Source organism: Pinus tabuliformis, chromosome 7, assembly GCF_031772625.1.
Source record: "Pinus tabuliformis cultivar Carrire ecotype Pingquan chromosome 7, CPIR1, whole genome shotgun sequence".
In the NCBI taxonomy this organism is placed as follows: Eukaryota; Viridiplantae; Streptophyta; class Pinopsida; order Pinales; family Pinaceae; genus Pinus; species Pinus tabuliformis.
This window is the reverse complement of record NC_142293.1, coordinates 1,590,792,202-1,590,800,857: the sequence shown is the minus strand read 5'-3', so window position 1 is coordinate 1,590,800,857 and position 8,656 is coordinate 1,590,792,202. Positions and strand designations below refer to the sequence as shown.

At 33.4% G+C, this 8,656-nt stretch overlaps 1 non-coding gene and 1 pseudogene across 1 annotated transcript; both read left to right on the top strand.

Annotated features, from left to right (window-relative positions):
- Positions 1-335: 335 nt before the first annotated feature.
- TRNAK-UUU (transfer RNA lysine (anticodon UUU)) lies at positions 336-407 on the top strand. Its single transcript has one exon. It is a non-coding gene; the product is annotated as a tRNA-Lys (tRNA).
- A 7,624-nt stretch (positions 408-8,031) lies between these two features.
- On the top strand, positions 8,032-8,334 carry LOC149254182 (uncharacterized; annotated as a pseudogene).
- The last annotated feature ends 322 nt before the right edge of the window (positions 8,335-8,656 follow it).

Here is an 8,656-nt window from a genome sequence, read left to right as displayed (position 1 = left end):
CAGAGTCTCCAAGTGGGAAAGATACAGGTAAGGCATGGATATGTCTACTCGTTCACACCCTGTCATTCTCCACACCATGCAGGCTATAGGAACCCACACCCTTTAGGGATATAAAAGATTGGGAATATATATGATGCTACCGTCGGAGGTGTTCAAGCTGAAGGCTCAGGTGTTGGTGCCACAGGCTCACGTGTTCAGGCCGAAGGCTCAGGTGTTGGTGCCACAGGCTCAGGTGTTCAGGCTGAAGGCTCAGGTGTTGGTGCCACAGGCTCAGGTGTTCAAGCCAAAGGCTCAGGTGTTGGTGCCACAGGCTCAGGTGTTCTCAGAATCATTCGAGGCATGTAGCTCAGCGGTAGAGCATTGGGATTTTAACCTAATGGTCACAGGTTCGAGTCCTGTTATGCCCACAGTCGTTGCAACATATTTGGGGGCCTTAAATTAAAACTATTTAAATCATGAAACAAATTTGCATTATGCAAAAGCCCACAAAGGCTATAAACTTGTCGCCAACGATGGCGTTAAAATTCTGTTTCATTGTTTGTAATTGTGGCGTTTTTAACATTGATTCGAGGGGTCTTAGTGGTGCTTCGGGGTTGATTGAGTCGACGTTCTGGAATAATTTATACAAACTTATAGATGAGTCGGGCTCTGGTTATCAAGCTTCTAAGGTTAATCTCTACCACAATGACGTCATCAAAGTATTGATGGTATATAAATCAACAGCTGTTAAAGGGAGCTTTGAGGAGGATTTGGTTGGTTTACAGATGAAAATAGAGAATCTCACTCTTAATTATGATGAGGAGACTTTGTTCCGAAGTGTTCCGTTGTTACTCAAACACTTAATAGGTACAGATATGATTACTACTAAGTTATATCTAACTCAGATGTGTTGCTTGTCCGAAAAGGATTTAACTTATATTGAGAAGTTTTGGACTTATACATTAGAGGCTATCATGATTCATGTACTAGGGTCGGTGTTCAACTGTGTCCAGATTTTACCTCTCGTTAGGGTCTCTACTTTAATCCAACAGCTTGAGTCTGCAGTACGAGTTCAAGCTTATCATTTGGGAATGCTGAAAGTTGCAGATCATACCAAAAAAGGGACAAAACACAAAGTGACAAGGAGTCATTATGCTATTGGGGCTAGCTTGGTTGAATTATTCTTTGAGCGCAAATTGATTACTCTTAACACAACATTGAGCTATACGGATGACTTCCTTGTTTCGAATAATAAGGGTAGGTTTATACCATCAAATTGCTTTGCTATGTGCAATTTTGATCCCAGTATTCTTTTGATAAAATTCAATCTTCCCATGGTTTGCGAGCCATTGCCTTGGAATTTTATGGTAGCTAACCCTTCAACTTTAGAAGATATTGAAGGTGGGTACTTAAGCGGACTGACAGGAGACATATATAATAGATTTCGTATCTTCTCTTCTAAGAGCCTTACCATTTCTATATTAAATTGCATTATCCACAACAAATGTGGGATGTATTGAATAGAATGCAGTTATAATGCTTTGAGGTCAATAGTTATGGAGTGATCGGGTTACAGTCTCTAATAGAATGATGTTCATCTGTAAGGGTAAGGTCAGACTATTGTAGGTGGAAACTATAACCTCGAGTAATCGGGTTACATTCTTTGACAGGATGATGTTATCTGTAAGGAGAAGGTTGACTATTGGAGGTGGCAACTGTATTACTTAGGTGCCTTTGCAAGTCAGGAATATTTTTGCATGTCAGGAGTTAAGGTTTGGTGGGGTTAAGTGTTTTTTTTTTGGATGTTGGCGGGGTTAAGGGCTGTTGGCGGGTAAAGGATTGGGTTGAGTGTTGAAGTCTACGTCTCTCATCTATAAAAAGATAAGGTTCTTGGAGGGCTCTGAGGGATGTTTGGTTGGAAGGTGGGGTGATGAGGCACCATCAAGGCTGGCCGAAGGCTCAAGACTCAAGGCTCAAGGTTGGCCGAAGGCTCAAGGATGGTTGAAGGCTCATTTGAGCCTACTTTGCCGGGTGATGGGGATTCGAGGGAAAAGACATGCTTCTATAAGGAGAATAGGATAGGGTGTATTACTTTTAATTTCCAGGTTGTACATTATAAAATGCTTCTGGATTTGCTCAATCCTTCTCCACGATTCTCTAGAGATGCTGAACCCCAAACCTCACATCGATGTAAGATAATAGGAGTTACTAAAGTTTCGAAGAGGAACTTCTTTTTATCCCACTGTTTGCAGTTTTACAATTATTTTCAAGACCAAAATAAGCTTTCCACCCCCTATTAATCATTTTCTCAATGCTTGTGATGAATATCAATTCCTAGGTACTTGTAAGAATACACTTCCTCCAAGTTATTATTGTCATACATAAAATTAACATAAGTGTCCTTCTTGGATTTGATAATCATAATTTTGTTTTGTGAGTGCTAAGAGTCATACCCATGGTAGAACAGAAATCCTTAAGAAATCTGTTGCTTCTCAAAATCAGATATATATATATATATATATATACATATATATATATATATATATATATATTGATTCATATATTTATAGATAATAATTAAATTTTTTATTAAAATTATATACTATATTAAAAATTAAATATTGTATTATTAATAATAACATATTTTAATTTTTTGATTTTTAAATGTTTCTTATTACCATTAAATTTTTCTATAAAATTTAAAAATTAAATTAAATTCAATCATGTGAGATATGTTAATTACATCCTTGTCACTTAAAAGCACGCAAAGACTTTGAAGACTCTAGAGTAGAGGTCGGTGAGAATGATCGCTTTAAAAACACTTCCGAATCTCTTTTAAACTTTTAAAATGAAGACCTTTCGAAAAAGACAAATGTTCTTTTCATATTTGTACTAATTGCGTAGGTGGTGTGAATAATTTGAAAAGAAAAGAAAATCTAAAACATGGGATATTATGGACATTTAATATTTCAAGAAAATGAACTGTGCTTCCTTCTGAAAATACACGAGGGTTTTCAAGAAAATGAACTGTGCTTCCGTCTGAAAATACACGACGGTTAAAGGTATTAAAGAAATCCTTTCTTCTGGCAGGATATGTTTCTTTGATGACAATGGATGCACTTGCTCAGAACATTGTATTGAGCCGCGGTTTCTTTAAAACATGTGGAGGTAATGATGTCAGAGACAGCGTGCAATAAACATAAAAAAGCAGGAAGCGAATGGAGACACTGCTGTAAAATAAAACGCACATTTTATAACGCAAGTGGAGATCAGCTTCCCATGCCCAACTGGCGAGAAATTTGACGTTGTTCAACGATCATGGCGCGACATTCTGTGTTCATACAATCTGGTCAAAAAAGGCGAGCTTTGTTTAGGATTAATGTAGGGTTAGGTTTTTCTTAGTGGGAATATGACCAAACCACCCAGTCAGAACTAGGGCTCTTTTCTGGTATTATAATATACAACAAACGGATCTCTGTGCTGGACTTCTCCGTCGTGTGTTTAAAATTCTAGAGTATAACGTCACAGAAAAAACGTATCCAAGTAACAGCGTGCTGTAGTGGACGCTTCTGACTCATGTTCACAAGACTAGAATTCAATAAAATATTTCCCAATTTGATGGGGAACTTGCTATTTAACCGTATACATTTTGCCTAGTTTAAGAGGACATGTTCTACTTGTTCCTGCGGTGTGCCTATACTATTGATGGATGGGGATGATACGTCGACTAACTTTAGAGATGATCAAGATCCTGGAAAACCAGAAAAAGTTATCTGTGTGAGAACAAAGAGCACTGAGAATATTATTGATGACGGATACGAATGGAAGAAATATGGTCAGAAGCGCATCAGGGATAGAATTCATCCCAGGTATTTTCTCTCGAGTGCTTTACCCATTACTTGGAGAAGCACGGCGTTGGCTATATTGCCAGTGTGCAGCTTCTAATCGTGCACACTATTTATAACATATGTTTATAATCGCTGCTATTGTTGAATAAATCAGCAGATATTATTTTAGATGTCGAAGAAAGGGATGCCCGGTGAAGAAGCAGATTGAGCGCTGTCCTGATGATCCTGAATACGTTATGACGACTTATACTGGAGTTCATAATCATACTGTCCCTGATTTTCCTTCTGCTGCATCCCTTCCGAGGAATTCATACGACTTGCGCGCCCAAGTGATTGACCTAGCAAGGGATAGACCCGAGAGATGATACCGAGAAAAACGAAGTTTTATATTAGGTCATCCATAACTTTACAGGCCTGGGAATGAAGTGCATCAAACAGGGATTCAAAACTTTCTCTTTTCAGAAAGATATTTCGGTAGGCAGTTTAGCTCGCGACTGGTTTAATTATTTAAAGCTAAGAGAAAGACAGCGAAGATCACTGTTCGACTTTGTATGAACTTATTATTAGTGAATTTGACGATGAATGATTATTATGATTAGTGAATTTAATCAACCAATGCTTATTTTTGAAATTAGAAAGCATTTATGACGTGTCCTAGTGCCGCAATACATGCCGAAAATCTTAGCACATACTTCATCTTAATACTCTATGCATGGATTTAATGGTTGGTTTTGTGTGATGTTTATTGGATGTCAAATTTTTAATGCACATAAGTTTAGAAGAATCTTTGATTAAAATAAGAATTTGTTATGTTGGTTTTATGTAATTGTAGGAAATGTTCAGAGTTGGACATTGGTGTGTTTAATTGGTATGAGATAAAGTGAGTGGTTTGATTTTCATGTTTATTGAATATTAAGATTTAAATGGAATAAAATAATTTATAATTAAAATAAAAATAAATTAATTATTCAAAAAATTACAATCCACATAAATTTATAAAATTTTATAATCAAAATAATAATTCATTTCCAAATATTATTTTAAAATATCTTAAATCTAAATACATATTACTTTTTAATTTCATTATTTTATTTTATAGATATAGTATATATCAATCTTTTATCACTCTTTTATCACTTAGTATATAATGTTAGTGCATAATGCTTACCATTTTCTCTTTCAATTTGTACCGTCAATAATGCATACCAATGCATTACTACTAAGTACATAATGCTTGCAATTTCCTAACCATTTCCTCATTTAATATCTGCATAGTGTGAATAACTGTAAATAATTTATAACAATGCTTTACTACTGAGTATTTTACAATTTCTTAGTTGCTCCCTTTTTAAATATGCATATGTGGACAATTTCATTAAATCACTCATTTTTTTTAATCTGCACATGTGATCAACTTCACTAACTTACTATCCATGATAATGTAGTTTTCTCTCGATTTTATTTTAAAGGCATGATTTCCCCACTTGTATTCAAATTTAAGTAAATGTATAACAATTTAAATGAGAAGATATATGAAATTAAATTAAATTTCATTTTTTTTTGAAATAAATTAGTATTTAATTTTTTTTTAAGACATTATAAATCATAAGGTTAATATCAAATTTTAAGAATATAAATCTCAAAATTAATATTATAATCCTAAGATATTAACATTAAATCGTAAAATTAATATTATAAGAAAAAATAATTATAAAATGTGGAATTAATATTATAAATCTTACAATTATAAATCTGAAGAGTATTAACTCAAGTATTATTAATCTCAAGATTATTATCCATAAGGTTATTTTAAAAAGATTTAACTTCCATTAAACATGTAATATTGATAAGCCATAGTATTGTAACAAAAATTATTTACAAATTCAAATTATCCATATCTCCATACTTATAAATAGTGTGATATGTTTTTTAAAATCATATATATTTAACTTCTATATTAATTTTTAATATACAAATATATTCTCACAAACTATACTAGAATTCAAAATCATAATTTTCCTCCCTTCCGAGGAATGGCTATGACTTGATGTAGAAAGGGATAGACCATAGAAATTTTATTTCAGGTCATCTATATCTTTACAGGAAGTTTAAGAATGAAGTGCATAAACAAGAATTAATATATGAGTTATCTATATATATATATATATAATTAATTTTAAAAAATATATCATATTATTTATAAGTATGAAGATTTATGGAGATTCACCTCTTTCAATATTTTTAATTTATAAATAGTTTTTGTTATAATACCATAGCTTATTAATACTAAATGTTTATTGGAAATTAAATCTTTCTAAAATAGTCAAACTTATTCACTTAATTAAAAATATTTATTTTTTTTTAATTCAAAAAAATTATAATATCCATTAAACCATTATACATATGGAAAATATCAATACATATTTCATTTTAATTCTCTAGTATTCTATGCATATAATTAATAAAAAATATTTAATTTTAAATTAAAATAGACTTTTCAGCCAAAGATATTTAGTAATAAGAAATGACTAGAATTGGTGGGACATTCTTATTTTTATTGTAAAACCTATTCCATCTTAATAATCTAATACTTTCTCTATGTATTTAATAAATATTATTTAATTTTTAAATTAAAATGAATTTATGGAATTATTAGCTATGCATGTGTATGGGGTACCACACAACCAAATATTTTGAGATTTAAACATTTTTGTAAAATGTAAAATTTGAAAAATAATTTGAGTTTCAAGAGATTTAAGAACATTTCACTTTTATGAAAAAGTAACTAAATTATTTTACTTTTAATTACTTCTTTTAAAGATTAAAATATTTTACCAGAGTCAAACAAACTCACTCTGTATATATTTTTAAGTTCTAGATTGAAATATTTAACATAGACATCCAAATATTTTATTTGTAAATCTAAAATTGAAATGAAATATTTTTATCACATTTCTTTCATAATAAATTAGAATATGAATAATAAACCAAATAAAGATAAAATTATTTGTGTTGTATAATGCTTTAAATTAAAATTAGCTAAATATGTAATCATCTATATTCATTTCTATTTTTATTTTAAATGGCATTATTTTTATTTAAAGTATTAATGTGTAATAATTAAACAACAACTCTTATGTTAAATTGTCTTATGTTAAATTGTAGAATGCAGGGTTAAAAATGATGAAGAGTTCCTCTATTCTCAGGACTAACTCAAAGACTATTACATGGTTGGCTTATCCTTCAGTAAGGTGATGTTTCCTACTTCCGGAAGACTAATTGAGTATCATTAGTGGCCGACCGAATTTGACACAAGGTTGATTGGGATAAATGTATTCTGCCAACCCATCCTTGGATGTAATGAGCCTTTCAAGTTATTTAGGCTATAGGGTCATGTCAGCCTATTTTATGAGCCGACAATCGAAGGAGAATATGGCCCGACAACGTACAGAAGGATGATGCCAATACGAGGTCATTTGGCTATCGACCATGACATCATTGGGATTCCATTGGCACTTGGTATCGCCCAACTCCTTGGACCTCATATGAATACACGAGCGACTTGTGTTTATCGGGTAGAGTGTTATATATGTCTTGCAACCCTAAACATTCAATGGGAACCATTCTTATTCGAAAAACAAAATAATGGTCTAATTTTATCATGGTATATTGTAATCAATGGCGTTGTTAGACATTGGCTTATTTCAAAAAATTTGAGGGCTGAATTTTAATTACTTATATCTGGTCAATGGAGTTGTTATACAGTTGCTTAAATTTGAATACAAGTTAGGGAAATTTGAAGAAAATATATGCTTCGAAATCATGCCTTGATTTCTTTTTGAGGGAAAACTGCATTATCATGTGTAGTGATTTAATGAAGTTGATCACATGTGCAGATTAAAAAAGGGAGCAACTAGGAAATGGTAAGATACTCCGTAGTAAAGTATTATTAATTATTTAGGGTTATTCACACTATCCAGATTAAACGAGGAAATAGTTAGGAAATTGGCATTATGTAAAGCATGGGTATATATTATTGACAGTCCTTTACCATATGCAAATTGAAAGAGGAAATGGTAAGTAATATTCATTAACATTATATACTAAAGAATTGGTATGTACTATATGCATAAAATTACGAAATTTAAAAGTGATATGTATTTAGATTTAAAATATCTCTAGATTTTTTTTTTGAAGATACAGAATGGCGGACGAGAAGATGAGGGTTTCACTGCTTTCTCACGCTGGGAAATGCGGAAACCAGATCAGAGGGAGCTTCTGGGAAGTGCAACGCGATGAGCAGGGGGTCGTTCCCACTGGGACCTCCAGAGGGAACTCTGATCTGCAGTTGGAAAGAGTGAATGGCTACGAAGACAGCGGAGGGCGCCAAACCCCTCAGGCGATTTATATGGATCTGAGGCCGAAAACCATAGACAGTCACCGGGCCATCGGGCATTATACTGAGGGGGCCGAACACATTAACCCCTTTCTTGAAGTCGCCCGCTAGATAGCCGAGAATTGTGTTAGCCTTAAAGAAGGGCCTCGGGAGCTGATCACTGATGCCTTGGTTAGATTTCTTGCTACGACTACCACCGCCGACACTCGGCAAATCAAGAAGGGGAGATCCCCAGATACAGATCGACGCCCTAATGTAGCTGGGGGTACAGATCTCGGGCTATGGACACAGCTATGCTCTGGATCTGAAGCGGAACCTGTTATATTTATCGAGGAGCATTCTCTCCGCAGATCATGGCTGATCCACAATCATGTCGTTTTGAACATGACAGAGATCGGTCGTATCAGAATAGGGCTCAAAGGACTCATTGGGA